The sequence below is a fragment of the Protopterus annectens genome, chromosome 6.part0, assembly GCF_019279795.1.
Source record: "Protopterus annectens isolate FY-2018-M chromosome 6.part0, PAN1.0, whole genome shotgun sequence".
Classification (NCBI taxonomy): Eukaryota; Metazoa; Chordata; order Ceratodontiformes; family Protopteridae; genus Protopterus; species Protopterus annectens.
The window spans coordinates 1060397221-1060418686 of record NC_056737.1 but is presented as its reverse complement, the minus strand read 5'-3'; the positions used below and the strand labels follow the sequence as shown (position 1 = coordinate 1060418686).

The window sequence follows — 21466 nt, the reverse complement described above, 5'->3', positions numbered from 1 at the left end:
CTGAAGATTCAAAATCAGTGTCTTGCCCAGGCCTCTTATCTGGAGGGGGATGGGTGCGCCCCTGATCAAGGTAATAAGGTCTTCAGCCATTTTGATCATCTGTTTTTTTAGGCATAGAGGCCTGTGCACGTGGCTCATGCATTGGTTTTTGAGTTTTAGAAGTTGCTTTAGTCTTGGGTTTTACAGCTGTCGTCGGTTTGATATACAAATGTTGAGGTCTGAATACACCCTCAGAAGCTGGTGCCTGCTCAGCGGCTCCGGACCCATCTGAGGGAGATGCATCCGTCGGTCCAATACCTTGAGTATCTTGCGGCATGCCGGACTCCACATGGGTGTCGATAGAGGCCTGCGACTCGAAGGTAGCAGGTATCAGGGGCTGTGAAAGTGCCTGAGTACTGGTGACTGGCTTAGGAGAAGCTTCATCGGTTTTGGATCTCGACTGCCTTTCTCTGTCCTTTTCTTTGCATTTTTTATGTACTCCGGTAGTCAGATTGCTATCCGATGACATTTCTAGGTAGTTAAATCTGCTTCCAAAATACTTTGATGCAAAAATATACCGACGCTTAATAGTGCGTTGGTTAAATCTAGCACAAAACCGACAGCCAGGCACTTTGTGATCAGGGCCTAGGCAAGGAATACAGTATAAATGGAAATCCTTATGAGGCATTTGCTTCCCACAAGTAATACAATTATTAACTTTTTCTGACATCAGTAAAAAGCAAGAAAAAAAAGTTTCCCCAACGGGTTACTTAGCTTTAGTGAAGACTTTGGTTCTGAAACTCAAACTCGAATATTTCAGTAGTCGGCTGACCGGCACTTGCGAAATGCTTCTGCTTCGGGCACCGCGCGGCAAGAAAGACTAAAGAAAATGGCATCGGCTGCATGTTTTATACCCCTGACGACCTGACGTCATGGAAGAGGAGACAGCAACCGACGCAGGACCCAAGGCTTTGGAATACAGGCCGACTGAGGGCAACCTGCCAGCAGATTACCTTAAATGTAATGAATGCAACAGTGAAACATGAAGAACATCCCTGTAATATTTATCAGGTTTTCTGGGAGCAGGATGTAAAGAGTCAGGGGACAAGCTAGATTCCGAAAAGGCATAGTCAACAATGTCCAGCGTAGGAGGGATAGCTAAAGGCGTGTGTTGGGGCAGAAGTAAGAAATCTCTAAAGTCACTTTTTAGAATCAGAGTAATCCTGGCTTTCCCAGTGAAAATGCTCCCTAAGAGTATGCAAGGTTTCACCAAAAGAAAAATCCTCTGGGGGAGAAGCAAAGGGAATAGAGTCTTCTGCATCAGAATCCTCATAGGTAGATAAGGGTAAATCCTGGTCATCAGAGGAGACAGAAAGTTCAGAATCCTGGTCAGAAGTATCATAAGCAAACTCAGTCCTAGGTCTCTTAGAGGGTGAAGGTTGGCTTCCCCTAATTAAAGTAATAAGGTCTTCAGCCATTCTGATAATTTGTTTTTTAGGCATAGAGGCCTGACCATGCTGTCTGGGCATCGGTTTCCTAGGCATGGTTCGAGTTTTAAGCCTTGAAGAAGATGGCATCGGTTTAATATGCAAGTCAGTAGGCCTGAATACACCCTCAGAAGCTGGTGCCTGCACAGCGGCTCTGGACCCATCCAAGGTGGAGACATGTGCAGGTTCCACAGTTGAAGCATCTGGCGGCATACTGGGCTCCGAATGGGTCTCAGTAGAGGCCTGCGAATCTGCAGTAATGAGCATCAGGGGCTGCGAAAGCACCTCACTGAGTACCGGCGAACTGGCGAGTAGCTTAGGAGAAGTGTTGTTGGCAGCTTTGGACCTAGGCGGCCTGTCTCTGTCTTTATCTTTGCGTTTTTTCGGAATGTGGGTAGTCGGGTGGCTTACCGAAGACATATCTGGATAATTGAACTGAGCACCAGAATATTTAGAAGTGAAAATATACCGATGACGAATAGTTCACGGTTTAAATAAGGCACAAAACCGACAGCGAGGTACATCGTGGTCAGGGCCTAGACAAGGAATACAGTACGAATGAAAATCTTTATGAGGTATTTGCTTTCCACAAGAAATACAATTATTGACTTTTACTGATATCGGTTTAGAGCAAGAAAAAGTTTCCCCAACAGGGTACTTAGCTTTAGTTGAAGACTTCAGTTCTGAAACTCGAAAACGAAAATTTCAGGAGTCGACCGACTGGCACTTGTGAACTGCTTCTGCTTCGGGCACCGCACAGCAAGAAAGACTGATGTAATGGCATCGGCTGCATGCTTTATACCCCTGACTACCTGACGTCATGGAAGATGAGACAGCAACCGACGCAGGACCCAAGACTTTGATAACCTGGCCGAATGAAGGCTACTGCAAGCAGATAACCCAAATGTGATGACTGCAACACTGAAACACGAAGAGCATCTAGCCTCTCATATGCACAGACCTACCAGACTATTACAAAGTACAGTTGTGTCTACTTACCATAAATGTAGAACTTAGTGTTTTCACTTTTACAATAATAACAATATGGGTTGTCCTTGTTATGGTAGCCCTTGGCTAGCCAGAATACAATAGACTTAAAACCCTCTTCTGGGACTTGCAGATGCCCTGAACCTGATTTCAGGACATCTGGGTATATGTGCCATCACCCAGTGCCATTTATTCTCGTCTTTCTTCCTCCCAAAAGAGCCCAAAAGTCCAGGCCAGAAGCAGGAGGTACACAAAAAAATCCACAATGTGTTCATGAAGTAGTAGCCTATAGACTTGGAAGAAGGAAGGGAGAGGTCGGAAAGAGAGTTATGAACAGGGTGCCAACAATAACCACAAGGGTTCACAAATGGGAAGGAGGGAGTGAAAACCTACTGCAACAGTACAGACACCGAAACATCTTACATTTACTGTAAGTAGATACAACTGTATTAAAAACTTCAGCTCTACTCAAGTCACATATCGCCTACTCAGAGGTGATCTCTGCCTAATATACAAAGTTATATCAAACCCAGAGCTGTTGGACATGCTACACTTAAAGAAATCCCAATCTCTCTGAACCACACGCTCCAGGGACCTAAACCTTGTCACCACAATAAACAGAACATGCTGGAGGGATAGATTCCTGTCCCAGAGACTTCCCATAGTCTGGAACAAACTACCCATTCATGTCAAGCAAAGCTCCTCATTGGCCCTCTAAGAAAAATCTTGATGACTGCCCAGGAACACTTCTGCGGTACTGCTTGACAGGGGCACAGGAAAATTATTTTCTTGGGTGGAGAAAGCCAGGGAACCATTTTGGCTAGGCTTATATAGGCCCCAGGGCAGACAGCCTAGTACCTACCAATGAACAGTAAGACTTCCAAAGCTATAAAGGGGAAAGTTGGAAACTAAGCAAGCTGAGGCTAGCATGCAAATCTAGTGCTGGAAAATGCAGACAAGCTGTAGTGTTGTATTATTTAGTAAAGGTATGGACACAGGAAAATGTGGCAACCTCCAATTTTTTTTTCTGGTGGGATCCTCTCTCAAGAAACCATAAGTAATAGCTGTAAGCCTTGGCAGAATATGTCCTAATGTTATCAGAGATCTGTTTTCCATGGCGATGGTAGCAAAAGGAGATGCAGCTAGAAATCCATTTCAACATGGCTTGTTTGCTGATGGGACTTCCTTTCTTGTAGGCCGCTTTTCCTACAGGTCTTTGTCCTGTCAAGGCAGAACTGGAGCTGTCTGTGTACATCTAATGAACAATGATCCACTCCTCCCAGGAATAAAGGCAGGAGGATGTATACACTGGTTTAAGACACTTCAGGTGTCCACTTTAGGCATGAAGGAGGATTATTCCTGACAGAAACTCTGTCTTGGTGAAAGGTCAGAAAAGGATCAATGCACATAAGGGCCTGAAGTTCTGACACCCTCCTAGCAAAGGTAATACCCATTACAAAGGCCGTTTTCTGCAACAGAACTTTTATGCCAGCCTTGGCTGCAGGCTCAAAAGGAAGCAGAATAAGCTTTTCTACAACAGAGCTGAGGTTCCAGAATGGAGAATAAGCTCTGCTGGGTGGTATGAGGTGAAGGATACCTTTTAGAAATGGTTTCACAAAAGGATGGGGGCTGCACAGGAAGGCTGGCAGAAATGGCTGCAGTGTGTATACCAGGTAGCTTACTCAAGGTCTACATTACGATGTCGAAAGACGAGTTCACCGAACATGCCTTTATCGAAACATAAATATCAAACTTTTGAAATGCTGAATGGCCACTTCAGTGAATTTTTTTTCCCAGGGGAAAAAAATTGCTTAGCCGTACACAAAAAACAAACTTTCAAACCCTACATAGTGGGGGGCTCTGTCCCCCACACCTCTCTAACTAAATATACCATCTCTGAGATTGCACAACACTGGGGAAAAGGGCAAATCCCCGATGACGGCCAAACAATTTTTTTTCCTGGGAAAAAAATTTGATGAATTGGCTGTTCGGCATTTCAAAAGGTCGATATTTACGTGTTGATAAAGACATGCTCGGTGGACTTGTCTTTTGACATCGTAATATAGACCCACTTATTCCATTTGTTCCTAACTGAAGATACTTACTTGTAGTTTCAAATGACAGGAGGTGTATGCATATTATTTTGGCTTATGCTATAGGCTGTAGCTATAAGGTGCTCAATGAGCCTGCTATGGTAGCATTAGTTTCCTTTGGAAGAGGGTTAGTGGTGGCCTTGGTAGCTGGCGTTGGGAGAATCTTTACAGTAGACCAAAACAATTTGGGATTACTGGAGTATGCTGTCTGTACTGCTGTTAATTTCTTCAGTTTTTTCAGCTATTCCACTTGCAGTAGGAAATAAATGCCGTCATCCAAAGCTTCTAAACAATTTATTATTTATTTATTTACATTTGTTTACCAGGAAATTCCAACTAGACACAGGTCCTTTTTCAGTGGAGGCCCGGGGAGAAAAGATCCACAGAACAATAAATGAGCAGCAGAGTACATGAACAATTGAATATACATACAGTAGCAAATAATACATACTGCAGCAAACATTAGATATAATGAACAGATATACCAATATCTAGCTAAAGGCTAGGAATACAGGTAGGATGTATACACAGATAGTACTAAGCTGAAACGGATACTGTTCTAAACTCATATACCTAAATCTTATATACAAATATTGCACTAAACTCAAGCAGATATAAAGTAGAAGCTCCACATGAAGGTGGAACAAGCTAGAAGGGCTAATGGGATGGAAGGGGAAGATAGAGGAGTAAGACAGGAGACTGAGTGAGTAGTATATGTGGTAGTGAGAGGAAGCTAGGTGTAAGGTCAGCTGGATATGTATTTGGAGTTGAGATGAAGTGAGGTAGTTAAGCATGTTATAACAGGTCTGAGAGATTGAGTGAGGAGGGAAGGGGAGTGTAAAGGGTGAGCCAGCGCCTGCAGAGGAAGGAATGCAACGATCAAACGGTGTGAGGCACGGTGGCTAGGGGAGGTAAGTGGAGGGTTACTAGTCGGGATTGGTGCATGGACATAAGCAGAGACTTTGTGCGTTTTTAGTGCAGTCTTGAAGTGATTGCAAGAAGGTAGTGTGGTTATAGATGGAGGAGATTGTTCCATAAAGTACAGTTTTGTACCTACCATAAATGTAGATGTTCGAGTGCTAATACACCTGCAGTAATCACAGATGGGTTCTCTGCCGTCAGGCGGTCCCTCGGTCGGCCGAATTCCAAAGTCTAGGTCCGGCGTCGGTTGTAGTCGCTTTCTCTCCTGACGTCAATGAGGCCGGAGTATATAAGACACAGCCGACGCCATGTTCTTCAGTCTTTCTTGCCCCAGATGTCAGGTGCCCCCAGAAGGAAGGCAATACATAAATTATGTATATATATATATATATATATATATATATATATATATATATATATATACAAGCAATGCAATATAATCCAAAATCAGTAGTTGCAAGCAAATAAACCATAGAAGGATAACCCAGTCAGGTTGTATGAAGAGGTTGTTAGGCCCCATGCCTTTACCAAGTGGGGAAGGAGGGAGGAACTGTACTGCAGCTGTATTAGCACTCGAACATCTACATTTATGGTAGGTACAAAACTGTACTATGTTCATCGTGCATACAGCTGCAGTAATCACAGATGGGTAGAGTCCCAAAGCTACGCACAGGGTGGTTGGTACTAGGAGGAACTGGGTTGAGCCAGAATGCCCTGCAATACAGCAGTGGCAAAGCCTGCTCTAGTTCTGGAATATAAAGGTAGGTGGTAGTGTTTTGTGAAGGTATGTACATAGGTTATGCATACTAGGCTTGCTGCCCCTTATTTATTAAGCCAGCTAAATTATTGTGGCTTACGCCACCTTATATGAAAAAAACCATATGCATTAGTTTTGTTATGCACTGTCCAGCAGTGACCCAGAGATGATTCCCAAAACCCTCGATCTCCCATCCACAGGTCTGATTTCTCTTGAACAGAGTCAGCGAGGTGCTCTGCTCACATGGACCGATTTTTTATTCCAGCATACAGGAGTCTCTCTGAGTGGTGATAAATCTCCCTCAGCACGTCTATTATATCCGCTAAGGCTTTAAGGTTTGTGCTCTAGTGTTTAAGTCACTTGCTCTAGTGTACAGAACTCCAAGTGGCTGCCTCCAAAATATCTTTGGTAGGAACTCCTCTGAGAAAGGCTGTAGAGGTAGCTGTGGCCCTGGTGGAGTGTGATCTGATACCTGTAGGAACAGATTTCCCATGATAGGAATAACAATACCGTATGCAGTGGCCTATCCACTTTGATATAGTCTGCTTGGAGACTGGCTTCCCTTGAGCCCCTACAGCATAGGACACAATTTCCTGAAGGACTTTCTTCTGTCCAAATAGTAACGTAGCTGCCTATGGATGTCTAAAGAATGTAGCAGCCTTTCCCCTTTGTTTTGAGGATTGGGGTAAAAGGTAGGAAGGTGTATGGCTTGATTTAAAGCTACCCTGGATACAACTTTAGGCATAAATGATGGGTTGGTACGAAGGGAAACCCTGTCCTGATGGAAGGTGAGAAAGGGCTGCACTGCCATGAGGGCCTGTAGTTCCGAAACTCTACGAGCTGAAGTGATAGCCAGAAGGAAGGCTGTTTTCCAGGACAAATATTGCAAATCTGTTGAGGCAGCTGGTTCAAAAGGAGGCAATGTTAATTTTTCTAGTATGTATTTAAGATCCCAGGCTGGTATAGGTTGTTTCCTTGGTGGTCTTATATTCTTAGCCCCTCTGAGGAACTGTCGTAAGAGTGGGTGAGGAAAAAAAAGGAGGATCAGTGTTGAATTCTGCAGATATGGATGAGGCATGGATTTTTATGGAAGAAAATGAAAGTCCACTGTTCAGCAGCTCAGCTAGACACTGTAATACCTGAGGCAAGTTCAGTTTTTTAGGGTCCTGGCTTCTTTTCTCATTCCAAGAGCAAAACCGCTTCCATTTTGCGGAGTAAGCTTTTCTAGTAGATGGCCTTCTGGCCTCCAAAATGACACCCTGCACCTCCTTGGAGAGTAGGGTCTGTTGTGGTGTTAAGGAATTTTCCATGCAGCGAGATTGAGTGTTTTCAGCTGACTGTGAAGAGTTTTGTAGCTGTGCTGAGTCAGCAGAAGAGGCATTAGAGGCAGGGACCAGGGAGGAGTATGTGTTAGGCTCCTCAGGAGTGGGTACCAGTGTTGCCTTGGCCAATCTGGAGCAATCAGTATCATCTTCGGTCTGTCTGCTCTTGCTTTCAAAAGCACCTTGGGCAGAAGAGGCAGAGGTGGGAATGCGTAAACCGTCCATGCTGTCCAACTGAATGAAAGGGTGTCCACTCTCCAGGCCTTTGGATGAAAGGTCCTCGAACAAAACTTTTCCAATTGATGATTCCTGTGGGAGGCAAAAAGATCTATGTCTGGCCTCCCCCACGCTTGGATTATTTCTGTAAACACCTGAGGATGTAACTGCCATTCGTGTGGATCTGTCATATTTCTGCTTAGATTGTCTGCCAGTGTGTTTTCCAATCCTGGCAAGAACTGTGCTTGAAGTTCGATTTGCCATTCCAGAGCCAAGTTCCAAAGAGTCATGGCTAGTCTGCACAAGGGGTATGAATGTGTTCCTCCTTGTTTGTTTATGTACCACATTACTGTGGTGTTGTCTGTTCTTATCAGTAAGTGTCCTGGATGCAGGAAGTCCTTGAAAGCTGTAATTGCATTTATTACTGCTAGCATTTCTTTTTGATTGATGTGAAGGTGCTTTTCCTTTTGGGACCATTTGCCCTGAATGCACCTGTCCGTCATGTGCGCCCCCCAGGCGTAATCTGAGGCGTCTGTTGTGATGACTTGCTTTGCTTGAGGCTTGCAGAATGGGAGGCCTGTTTGCTTGACATGCTTGGGCCCACCATAGAAATTCCTTTTGCAGACATGGGATTATTGGCATTATTGTTTCCAAACTGTGACTGTGTTGAGACCATAGGTTTTTTAGGTACCATTGAAGTTTCCTCATATGCAGCTTTGCACATGGGATTAAAAGAATGCAAGATGCCATGAATCCCAGAGCCTGCATGATTTTCCTTGCAGTAAGCCTGGTACTTTTTGCTAGTATTTTGAAGTACTGAGATAGTTGCCCCTGTTTTTCTGGCGTAAGGTAGGCCATCTGGGTGTTTGTGTCCAAGTTGGCACCCAGGAAAGTTATTTTCTGAGATGGTGTTAGCCTTGATTTCTCTTTGTTGATTGTGTATCCCAGAGAAAGCAGTAACCGTGTCACATATGCCAGATGTTCCAGAAGTATGTGCTTGCTGTCCGCTTGGATCAGGCAGTCGTCCAGATAAGGGTAAATTTGAATCCCTTGAAGTCTGCAGTAGGCGATCACTGATGCCAGGCACTTTGTGAATACTCTGGGCGCAGTAGATAAGCCAAAGGGCAATGCAGAGAATTGATAGTGGATTGAACCTGCAAGAAATCTGAGGTATCTTCTGCAGCTTTGTCTGATTGGGACATGCAGGTATGCCTCCTTGAGGTCCAATGTTACCAGCCAAAACTCCTTGCCCAGCATGGGAAGAAGCTGCTGTAATGTGAGCATCTTGAATTTTGGTACGAGTAGAAATGTGTTTAGGATGGATAAGTCCAAAATGGGTCTCCAGTCGGTTCCTTTCCTTGGTACCAGAAAAAGTCTTGAATAAAAACCTTGACCTTGTTCGTGAGTAGATACCTCTTGAATAGCTCTCATGGTTATGAGCTTTGAAATTTGCAGTTGTGCCTCTGCCCTTTGATTTTGTGGCAGGTTTGGCATGCCTCTCTTTTTTGGAAGAGTGTGAAATTGAAATTTGTAGCCTCTGTTTATAGGTTCATAGGTTCATACTAGGCTATCTGCCCTAGGGCATTTATAAGCCTAGCCAGAGTGTGTTTGGCTTTCGCCACCCATTTTAAATTAATTTTGCTATGCCTTTTTTTGAGGTTAGTATACTGTGCCTCTGTCTAACAGTGACACAGAAGTGATAGCCGGGGTAAACCTACAATCTCCCATCCACTCATCAAGATTCCTCTTGAAGAGAGTCAATGTGGGACTCTGCCTAACCTGGACTGGGATTTTATTCCAGAGTGAAGGGAGCCTCTGGGTTATGAATCTGTCCCTCCAGCATGTCCTATTTATTTCAGTGCTGAGGTTCAAGTCTCTCGAGCGTAGCTCGATGGGATTTTGATTTTCTGAGGTGCAGCATGTCCATTAATTCGGGTTTGGACATGGCTTTATACGTCAGGCACAGATTGCCTCTGAGCAGGCGGTATGCCACTGAGTAGAGCTGGAGTTTCTTTAACCGGCAGCATATGGCATCTGTTTGAGCCCTTTGATCCTCTTGGTGAGGTACTTTTGGGGTCTTTCCAGTTGCTGCAGGTATCTGGTAAGGTACATCCCAAAAGGGGCATTGTACTCAATTATGGGCCTGATGAGGGATGAGTAAAGAGGTACGATGACCTCCCCTGATCTAGATGTGAATCCCTTCATGATTAGGTGGGCTATATAAAATGTTTTTCTAACCACTTTGGCCACGTGGTTGTCAAATGAGAGATTGCTATCAACTTGGGTCCCCAGGTCCCTAATGACTTCTTCTGTACTTAATTTGTGGGCACTTTGATTTTGCCAAAGGGGATGACTATACACTTTTTGGCGTTTAGCTTGAGGCCATGGCTCTGGCACCAGTTGTCTGTTTCTATGATGCCCTTTTGGAGGATGCTTGTGTCGGCTGGAGAGTTGATTATGGCGCCCAGTTTGCAGTCATCTGCGAACCTGGTCAGGCACAGTCCTTCCGTGTTGGCCTGTACCACCGAGAAATATATACTGAACAAGAGAGGTCCCAGGACTGAGCCTTGTGGGACGCCACTTGTAACTGGTTTGGAGTCTGACATGGCTCCAGCAATTCTAACCATGTGGGTTCTGTCCTTGAGTCAGTTTGCAACCCATCTAGTGACATAGGGGTTTATATTTAAGCTGGTGAGCTTATCTATAATGCCAGAGTGGGGTATTGTATCGAAGGCTTTTGCGAGGTCCAGGTAGGCTGTGAGGACCACCTTCCCCTCATCAATGGCCTTGGTGACTGTTTCAAAGAAATCGACCAGGTTTAAGAGGCAGGATCTGCCCTTAACAAAGCCAAACTGGGTAGGATCCAGTGTCTGTAGGTCCCCAATATCTTTATTTATGAGGTCCATGATGATCCTTTCCATAGCTTTGCAGACCAAGCTAGTCAGGCTTATGGGGCGATAGTTTCCAGGATCCATTGAGGCACCACCTTTGTGGAGAGGGACCACTGTTGCTGTACGCCACTCTGTGGGTACATATCCTGTAGTAAGGCTAAGATTGAACAGTAGTTTTATGTTTGGGTTTAGCTCTTCTTGGAGTTCATGTAGGACGCAGCCCGGGACACCATCTGGTCCCATTGATGCTGTGTTTTTTGCTTTGGAGAGGGGGCTCTTACCTGAGCATCTGAGATGTCAGGGGGGCAGCACTTTGTTGGGATAGATATTTGCCCTTTTGGTGGGGAGAGGAGGGAAAAGTTTGCACTGAACCTGTCAGCTAGGATGTTGGCAACGTCTGTGGGCTCGGTGTATTTTTTGTCATTTTGGACTAATTCTGAGCATATCTGGGAATTCCCACCCAGGTTCCTAACATAACTAAAGAAAGCCTTGTGATTATCCTTAGTGTCCTGTGCAATTTTTCTCTCGAAGCTGGCCTTAGACGATTTTATGAGTGCCCGTAGTTTTTTGCTAATACTGATCAGAGATGCCTTCCCTTTTTGGGATTTTGCTCTATCATGTTGTAGCTTCCTCCTTCTATTGTATAGTTTGTTTATGGCTGGGGTCCACCAGACAGGACGTCTGCCTTTGGAGGATTGGGTCTTGGTTTTATTTGGGATTGCATGATCCATGCATTCCTGAGGGTGTTCATAGAATGCGTTTATAAAGGATTCTGCGGTCTGGTCCGTATTTTTCACAGGCCCGGGGGCTTTGAAGGATTTTGCCTCGGTTTTGAGGCGTGTGAAACTTGCTTTAGAGAAGTTTTTCACTGTGGTTTTCTGGGCAGGGGGTGGGGTCGGGATGTGAATATCCAGTGAGATTAGTTTATGGTCTGATCTTACCAGTGAGGGATACACTTCTGCTCTGGAGCATAGTGTCCCCATGTTGGTGATGATCAGGTCCAGTATGTTTTCCCCTCTTGTGGGAGTGGTAACAAGTTGTTCCATAGCATTTGAGTTTATAAATTCTAGGAACCTTTGGGCTAGGGTGTTGGAGCTAGAGTAATGCTCCCAGTCTATGTTTGGGTAGTTGAAGTCGTCCAATATAATGGTGTTTGGAGAGACCTTCATATTTTCCAGTATTCTCAGGAAGGCCAAGTGGGGTTCCTGTGTTTGGGAGGGTGGTCTGTAGCAGGCTATAAACTGGAAGGCAGTTTTACCCACAGTTAGTTGCACATGGATAGTCTCAGATGCTTCGTGCTGTGCTACCAACCTGGAGGTGTGGGTATCTTTGACGAATATTGATACTCCCCCTCCTTTTGTGGTTCGGTCCAAGTTTTGGGGCCGAAAAGCATGGTATGAGGTATAACCTGGTAGTGCTGGGGTGCTCTCGGGAGCCTTGAACTAGGTTTCTGTTACTGCACAGATATCGATGTTCTCCATGCTAAGGAGAGTTTCGAGTGCGTGCATCTTGAGGTTTAGACTTCTGGCGTTGAGTAGCATTTCTTATCCCTTGTGATACCTATGGAGGTGGGTTTGTCTTTTGAGCCTTGCCTAAAAAAGGCCCTATGGGGGTAGCAAGAGCCTTTGCCAATATCCGAAAGCCCAGGGGTGACAGGTGCAAGCCGTCCCTAGCGAAGCATCGTGGCTTGTCGAGCATGTCAACCCAGGCTGACAGGCATTGGATCCCCTTTGAATGACACCAACACTTAAGCCAATTGTTGAAATTGATCATCTTGTCTTCATATTGTGGCATCATTCTTGGTGAGGGTAAGATGCTACTCAAGGTCAGGATCCATTTGTCTGTTGTGACAATATGCCAATTGCTTGCAAATAATGCTAGCTTTCCTCCCAAAGTTGCTGCCAGCTGAGACATGCTTGGCATGGAAATGAGGGAGTCACTGGGTTTGCTTCCTGTATTGTTGTGCACTGTCTTCGTCACCTCTTGGTGCTGGAGTTTGCCATTGTCGGCCTCTATATGATCCTTGTGATTGCCCTCTGCCCCTTGTGCGTCTGTATCTACCTCTTTGGGGCTTGTCAGTGGCTGGAAAGGACCAGTTTTTTGAAGGCCAATTTCTGCTAAAACGTGGTGGTTGGACCTGTAAAAAGGCTTTGACAGTTTGCATAGATTTGGCTTTTTCTTCCATTTTCCGTAATATCTCCTCAGCATTAGTACCAAACAGCGCATCCTTTTGTAAAGAAGCATCTAGAAGTTTAGCTTTGACATGATCAGGCAAATTTTGTTCCCTAAGCCAGGCATGTCTGCGAATGACTGATCCTGTAGCAGCCGCTCTACTTGAGGCCTCTAGGGCATCATAACCACATTGTAAGGTGTGTTTACCCACTTGCTCTGCACTATGCATCATATCCTGTAACTCCTTCAAATCTGGTTGTTCAGGTTGAGACATTTTATTCCTTAATTGTGATAACAGGAACTGTTGATATTTAAGCATATGAAACTGACAATTTAAGGCCCTCATGGCTAGGGTGGCCGAGGTATATACCTTTTTTCCCCACCTTTCTAAAGATCTTGACTCTCTTTCTGCAGGAAGTGGATACTTGGCAGTGGAGGCCTTCAACCCCTTGGGGCCTTGTGAAATGGTTTCAGGGTCAGCATTATGGCTTTTGAAGAGAAATTGGCGAGAGTTAGGTACTCTGTAGTAATATACATATGTATATGTATATATATGGTTATATGGAGTGATTGGAATGTTTTTTTGAATGGTGTATAGATTGTTCTATGGGTAGTATACAGTGCTTAGACTGGGTTGAATCATGTTTACATGGCCTTTATATAATATTGTTATTAAGTTTTTCTGGTCATGTTTTGATTATCATTACCTCTAGACATGCACTCATGTTATCTATATTTATATTTATAAATAGATTTTATATTTTTTATATATATATGATTGTATAAGCACTTGTCAGCTTGTTTGGGCTCATGAATATGTATTAAAGGGGTTGGTGGATACCATTGGCTAAGGTTGACTGATGTAGGATTTAAATAATTATGATGCTTATGTTTCTGCTGTTTTATTCTCACTGAAGAAGGCATATTGCCGAAACCGGTTTGAGGTTGTAGTTATGGTTGGGACATTTTTATGTTCTTGCCTTTGTACCCAATAAAGCGTTGGACTACATATGCTGGCCGTCTGTGTTTTTTCTATTTTGGTTTGGCCGTGCAAGCTGTACGTGCGAGACGTAGTGTTTTTTGGTTCGTGTTGGTTCTCGCTGTTGGCGTCTAGCCTTCGCTATCGGTAGGAGAGGACTCCTTACCAGGGTTATTCAGTTATTTCATCAGTCGCTTTGCTGTGGATTTATCTACGCTTTTTTTTCTTCTTTTTTTCCTTTGGTATGTTTTTGGCTGTTGGTGCTTTCGGATGAAATGTTTAACAGCGTCGTAAAGGTACTGGTGGTTTCATTACACTTGGTGGCTTGGTTCGTTCGGACAGACTTTTCGAAGGACATATGTGGTAATTGGAAATCTCCTTTTGGAATATATTTTGGCAGTACCTCAGTAGTGGAGAACTGTAATTGTGGCAGTACCTCAGTAGTGGAGAACTATAATTGTGGGTCACCATATATTTTCAAAAGCTACGTTTTTTTGGGCCTATATGAAGTGTCGTGGAACTATTTACAAGATATCTACGGGACCCACCCATGGTTCGTTTGGGGGACTTGGACATTTTAGACATATTATATACTGTATATGATTTTCCTGTTTGCAATTATATGTATGTAAATTTCCTTTTTGGATATACTGATGAATATTTAAAAACTATGGGATGTTGTTAGGTATGCTTTACAATTTCAGCGATATATGTATATGTCAGGGGCACAGTAGGGTTGTTTTTGATTAAACCACAGATCATTCTTATATATTTTTGTACAATACAGGGTCAATATTAATGGTGTAAACAGTTGTTTGGTATTATGATGGACAGCATTTTCGAATGTTAATTTAGGTTTTTTTAAACCTATGTCTACCTCGCCTTTGTTTCATGGGTACTGAGATATTTTAATCTTGGGAAGTTATTTTGATATGTAGACCGAGATATTGTGAGTGGATGGTGTAAAATCATTTATGACTCTGAATGTTATTTAATTATACATTTTTTGAGTCCTTGAGATGCATTAGAATGCTAACAACATCCTTAACGTATTCAAAGCAAGTTTTCCATTATTTAATGGTCTAAGGTGTACTCAAGGGGGATTTATAGGTGCATTTGGGGATTGATATGTGACCAGAATTTAAAACAGTATGTATACTATGTAATATTTTCATTTTTTGGAATATTCACTAGCCTGTATATTAATCTAGCTGATTGTTTTATTGCTTTCTATGTGATTAACAAATCCGAGGTTGACCTAATACCATCGGTGTATGTTTGAACTATTTTTGCAGATGATTATTGAGAGGTTGGCTGGTGATAGTCATTTTGTAACTGGGCCATTACCATTTTGGTCTACTAAAATATCACAACTACTATCAGGCCTTTGTACTTTGCCTATATGTTTTTGGATAAATAGCTTTGTTACACTAATGTATATCTAACAGGATCCTGAGCTCTACCTGTGTTGGTTCTAACCCATTGTTCAACAATAGCCTAACGGACTCCTAAATACATTTAACTACACATACTAGATGTAATAGGATCAGACGGCACTATTTTGATTCACTGATACAAGGAATATTGAGATTCTAATGGTCTTTTGGTCATTAGAGGTTTATTTGGGCTTATATATGTCAACTATAAGATATATGAATATACATCTGGCATTTGTTCAGTAAATTGTTTAGTAATATGGTATAACGCATTGTTTTTTGGCCGGGTGGCTAATTTTGCTATATATAGTGTGGAATTTGCAAACACAGCATTCGACGTGGTTGGAGATTTATATCTGGGCAGTTTGTATGCCCTGTCTTTGTGATTTATAATAGTGGGGCCTTATCATTAAGCTATGTTTTTCACTTGGTTTACTCTAGGGATTTATTAATCTTTTTGTCCTGGTTACTTTATAGAAATTCATTTTGGTGCCAAATTCATTCTTTGGACTATTTGGTATACCCTCACTAATATTATGGACCTGGATAGCATTCTTGAAGGGTTGTGTGCTGATCGGGAGGATATAAAAGTATTTGGGCAGGATTCTATCCCAAGCAGCAACTCCAATGTTAGTAATATCAATATACAAGATGGATGTGAAACAGTGTTCTTAAATTTGGAAAAGGGCCTTAAAGGGCTACGGGCTAATATTTGGCATCTGAGGTTATTCAAGGCGTATTTGCACAAAAATTTGGTTCCCAGGGGTCTCCGTATCAGACTAAAACCAATGGTCAGCAGATCTGAACAGAGGTTGACCGATGAATGGAATCAAGCGGTACAAGATGGTTCTATGGCCTTTGTCAGGATACTGGCTTCTTATTATGAAAGGGCCATTGACAATAATATTTCGGAAGTTAAGAATTTAAGTATTGAATGTAAGAAATTTGAATCTTCCACTAACTATGAAAGTATGGTAACCAAATTGTCCAAAGAATTAACAACTTATGATAAGATAACTAAGGACAGAAAGGTTAAGAAATTCAACAGGGACGTTTTGGACTATAGTAGAGGACGACCTTTTGAAATACAAAGATCAGTAAGATTTAAGGATGTTAGTCCAGGTGTGAACAGGGGGGGGGACAAGAAAAAGGCCTTGGTCTATTTTAAAGCATAGTGACAGGTCCTATAATAGTACCTCGGGTGATGAGTCCTCTCTTACAGATAGTAAAGGTACTCCATCTGTAGAATCACCTGCCAAGAAACGAACCAATGCTGCTATCCCTTTAGAAGGGGCAAACACAGAGGGGGGCGCAAACATACCAACAGGTATAGGCACGGATTCAATAGATGGTTTGATTCAAGTTCTGTTGAAATAAGGGATACAGAATGTAATAATGTTCTTAATCTTTCTAATACTGTGCTAACTGCGGACCAACAAAGACTTTTGAATAAAGGGTTGGGATTTGTACCCAGTTTCTTTTGTGATCAATATCAAACTGCAGTAGATGTGTTAGATTTTTGTCGATGCCTTAATTTAAAGATATTTTTTTCAGATCCAAATAGAGTTAATGCTCAAAGATCTACTGAATTTAGATTTCATAAATCTACATTTCAGCCCCCTATGAATAAGTATGTAGCTACATTTCAACAAGCAGTACTTGGGGATCTCCACTTTCCACCTTTTGAATCTCAAATTCTGCAAGATAATATTAATCCTATTGAAAAGAAGGCTTTGATGGAATTAAAAGAAAATAACAAGATTGTTATACTTCAAGCTGATAAGGGTGGAGCGGTGGTCATTTTGGATATGGATTATTATATTCAGGAAGGTCTTCGGCAGTTATCCGACAATAGATGTTATATGTCTATGGGTATAGATCCCACACCTCAGTTCAAAAAAGAAATTGATACCTTTATCGACAGAGCGGTTGAGGAGGGTATTATCTCCCGCAGTGTAGCCCAACATTTAACAGTTACTGATCCATCTAAACAAATACTATACTTGCTTCCTAAAATACACAAATCTCTTACATCTCCACCTGGTAGACCGATTGTTTCAGGGCATGGCTCACTTACGGAACCACTATCGGTATTTTTACCTCAGCAGTTAAAACCTTTATTGAAACACGTGAGCGCCAGGATCCAAGACACTACACAATTCTTACAAATTATCCAGGATACACAAATTGAATCACAGTGGTTATTGTGCACACTGGATGTTAGGTCCCTTTACACCAGCATACCACATTGGGCAGGCTTGCAAGCTTTACAGTTTTGGTTAGAGAAAGCCGATCTATACCCACCAGGTTTCAACACATTAATTATCTGTATGTCCGAACATGTACTTAATAAAAACATTCTGTATTTTCAAGGGGAATGTTACTGGCAACTCCAGGGAACGGCCATGGGAGCTTCTTTTGCACCCATTTATGCTGATCTGTTTATGGCCTACCTGGAGGAATGCCTTATTTATAATCCATCACACAATATCTACATGGTGGAAATGGACATATGGCGCAGGTATTTGGACGATTGCTGGATGGTGTGGCGTGCGGATTTGGGGTATTTGCGTGAATTTGTGGAATATCTTAACAGTAACGTATGGGGAATTGAGTTTACGGTTACATCCAACTTGAATCAGATTGATTTCCTTGATGTTACTGTGTATAGAAACACTGATAATACTCTTGGTACTAAAATCCACCGCAAATACCCACAATATAATACATTACTCCATGCATCGAGTATACATCCACGCCACACCGTCCGGAATATTCCCAAATCCCAATTTTTGAGGATCAAACGCATCAGTTCCTCTGCCAGGGACTATCAGGATGCCACTATTGATTTAACTAATAGATTTCTAGAAAGGGGATATCGTCCATTTGACATTTTATCTGCCAGGAATTGGTCGGGTCAACAGCAGAGAAGTCAACTGCTGGAATATAGGGACCATTCACCTATTAGGCATGATTCTGCTTTGAGATTTATAACTACATATGGGAGGAATCATCAGGTTATCAGAAAGGTTCTCAGTGACAATTGGAATATTTTATTGGCCAATGATTTCTTGAGAGAGAATTTGGGTGACAAATGCCAATTTTCTTATAGAAGGGGCAGAACATTGGGCTCTCTTTTTGCACACTATAAACATCAGGATAGTGGAGGAGCCCAATATAAACAGCTCACCATCATGGGGGATGAACTATTGGGCACCTTTCCATGTGGGCATTGTATATCATGTATTCAAGTAAACAAAACTAAACAATTCACTAGTGCCAACACTAGTAAAGTGTATGACCTAAGAATTTTTGGAAATTGTTCTAGTAGTTGGGTGATATACTTAGCGACATGCCAGTGTTCAGCCTTTTATGTAGGCAAAACCTCACGTTCATTACGTATTAGAATAGGGGAACATAGAAGTGATATACGAAACAAAAAGCCGACTAATGCATTGTTTCAACATACACTAAAACATCCTTCAGCCAAGTTCATGTTCACTGTCATTGACAGGATTATAGGAGATAGAAGCCATCAACAGGGATGGCAGAATGCATTAAGTTTTAAAGAAAAATATTGGATTATTCATCTTGGAGCTTTGTTCTCTCCTGGTATTAATGACCATTTATAATGAATAATTTTTCATTTAGCATTTTGTCCTATTGGAACATAGCTATGAGAGGCTCCATTTATTTTCATGATACAAATGAGTTCTATTTCAATTAATATATTATATATAATTGATGTGTATTTATGTGGTTTTCCCTTTCAACATGGTACTTACATATGTATATGTATATACATGGTTATATGGAGTGATTGGAATGTTTTTTTGAATGGTGTATAGATTGTTCTATGGGTAGTATACAGTGCTTAGACTGGGTTGAATCATGTTTACATGGCCTTTATATAATATTGTTATTAAGTTTTTCTGGTCATGTTTTGATTATCATTACCTCTAGACATGCACTCATGTTATCTATATTTATATTTATAAATAGATTTTGTATTTTTTATATATATATGATTGTATAAGCACTTGTCAGCTTGTTTGGGCTCATGAATATGTATTAAAGGGGTTGGTGGATACCATTGGCTAAGGTTGACTGATGTAGGATTTAAATAATTATGATGCTTATGTTTCTGCTGTTTTATTCTCACTGAAGAAGGCATATTGCCGAAACCGGTTTGAGGTTGTAGTTATGGTTGGGACATTTTTATGTTCTTGCCTTTGTACCCAATAAAGCGTTGGACTACATATGCTGGCCGTCTGTGTTTTTTCTATTTTGGTTTGGCCGTGCAAGCTGTACGTGCGAGACGTAGTGTTTCTTGACTCTGTAGTACCTATCAGGTTTGACTGGTGCAGGAGGCAGAGAATCCGGGTTAAGGCAAGCCTCCGAATAAACATCATCCAGTATGTCCAAAACAGGGGGTATCGCCAGAGGTCTGTGTTGAGGTAACAAAAGAAATTCCCTAAGTCTTTTCTTGGAATCTGAAATGTCTTGGCCTTCCCAATGGAAGTGTTCCCTCAAAGTGTGCAAGGTTTCCCCAAAGGAAAAATCCTCAGAAGGAGATACAGAAGGAATGGACTGCTCTGCATCCGAATCCTCAAAAGGGGAGTAAGAGTGTTCCTCTACATCAGAATGTTCTGATAAAATGGATCCCTGATCAGAAGAGGGAGAATCTTCCTCCACTCTGGGTCTCTTGTCTGGAAGGGGTTGAGAACCCCTGACAAGAGTAATTAAATCCTCAGCCATTTTAAGCATCTGTTTTTTTAGGCATGGGACCTGGAGATGGGCCTTGTGCAACAGGCCTCTTGGGATGCCTGGCTGCTTTGGATTTAGTAAAGGCCTTAATAGAAAAAGAAGATGAGGGTCTAAAGACACCATGGGTGGAAGTGGACCTGTCCACATTAGTATGCTCAACATTAGCAAAGGCTTCGGTGGTTGTAGTCTGTGAAAGGGCTGAGGTCCCAGCGGTCTCGGGTACAGAGGACACCGCCAAAGGATTGTCGTCGGTAGTCAGGAACTGCAAAGGCGTCTCGCTGAGAACCGGACCACGTGTAGCCTGTTTTGGCGTGGTGTCGGCGGGGACCGCGGGCCTCGCGTGTCGGTCCTTGTCCTTGTGTTTTTTGGACAAAACGGTAGTCGGAGTGTCCGACGACATTTTATAATCAAAGACTTTACCAAAATAGTGTTGGGCGAACTCCGCCCGGCACTTAATAGTGCGTTTATTGAAGGTAGCGCAAAAGCGACAGCCCGAGACGTCGTGGTCTGGGCCTAAACAAGGTATGCAGAGGGAATGGAAATCCTTATGCGGTATTTGCTTCCCACAAGAAATACAATTATTAACTTTTTCTGACATCGGTCTGAGGCAAGAAAAGTTTCAACGGGTACTTAGCTTTAATGAAGACTTCGGTTTCCAATATTTCCGTAATTCAGGAGCTGGCCGACCGGCACTTGCGAACTGCTTCTGCTTCGGGCACCGCGCGGCAAAAAAGGCTGAAGAACATGGCGTTGGCTGTGTCTTATATACTCCGGCCTCATTGACGTCAGGAGAGAAAGCGACTACAACCAACGCCGGACCTAGACTTTGGAATTCGGCCGACTGAGGGACCGCCTGACGGCGGAGAACCCATCTGTGATTACTGCAGCTGTATGCACGATGAACATCCTGGATATGATGCACGAGAATAGTGCTTCTCCTGCTGAGTTCTTGGGTTGGGTCAATAGAAGTAGATTTTTGCTGCTGGGGCGTAAAGGTCTAGTGGAGCAGTAGGGCAGTAGAAGGTTTTGAAGGGATGGGACTTTAAGAGGATGGTTTACTAACTTGTGGAGAAGGGAGAGTTGATTCAGGAGAAGAAGTTGAGAGAGTTCAAGCCAGTCAAGTTCTCTACAGTGGTGGGTGAGATAAGATGCACCAGTGGCAAACTTAGCAATTTTATTGTAGCAAGCCTTGAGCTTGTTTAGGTCTGTTTGTCTAAGGTAGGTAAGTACAAAAGAGGCGTAGAGTAAAGTGAAGATTAGGTGGGAATTGGCAGCAGAAATTCTGGCTGACTTGGTGAGGAATAGTTTCTGTACAATGCACCTAGTTTTTTTTTGTGAACCTTTTTTATGGTTAAGAGAGATGCATTCCAGAAGTGTGAAGCTGAGTTGCATTGAAAATTATAGTTCCAAATTTGGGAATATCTGAAGGGTGATAATTTTTTTCAGAACTGCCAGATAT

At 42.6% G+C, this 21466-nt stretch overlaps 1 protein-coding gene across 6 annotated transcripts in view; it reads right to left on the bottom strand.

Moving 5' to 3' along the window:
- The window catches only part of PSEN1 (presenilin 1), a 1663637-nt gene that overhangs the window by 332628 nt on the left and 1309543 nt on the right, over window positions 1-21466 (bottom strand). The window lies entirely within an intron of this gene.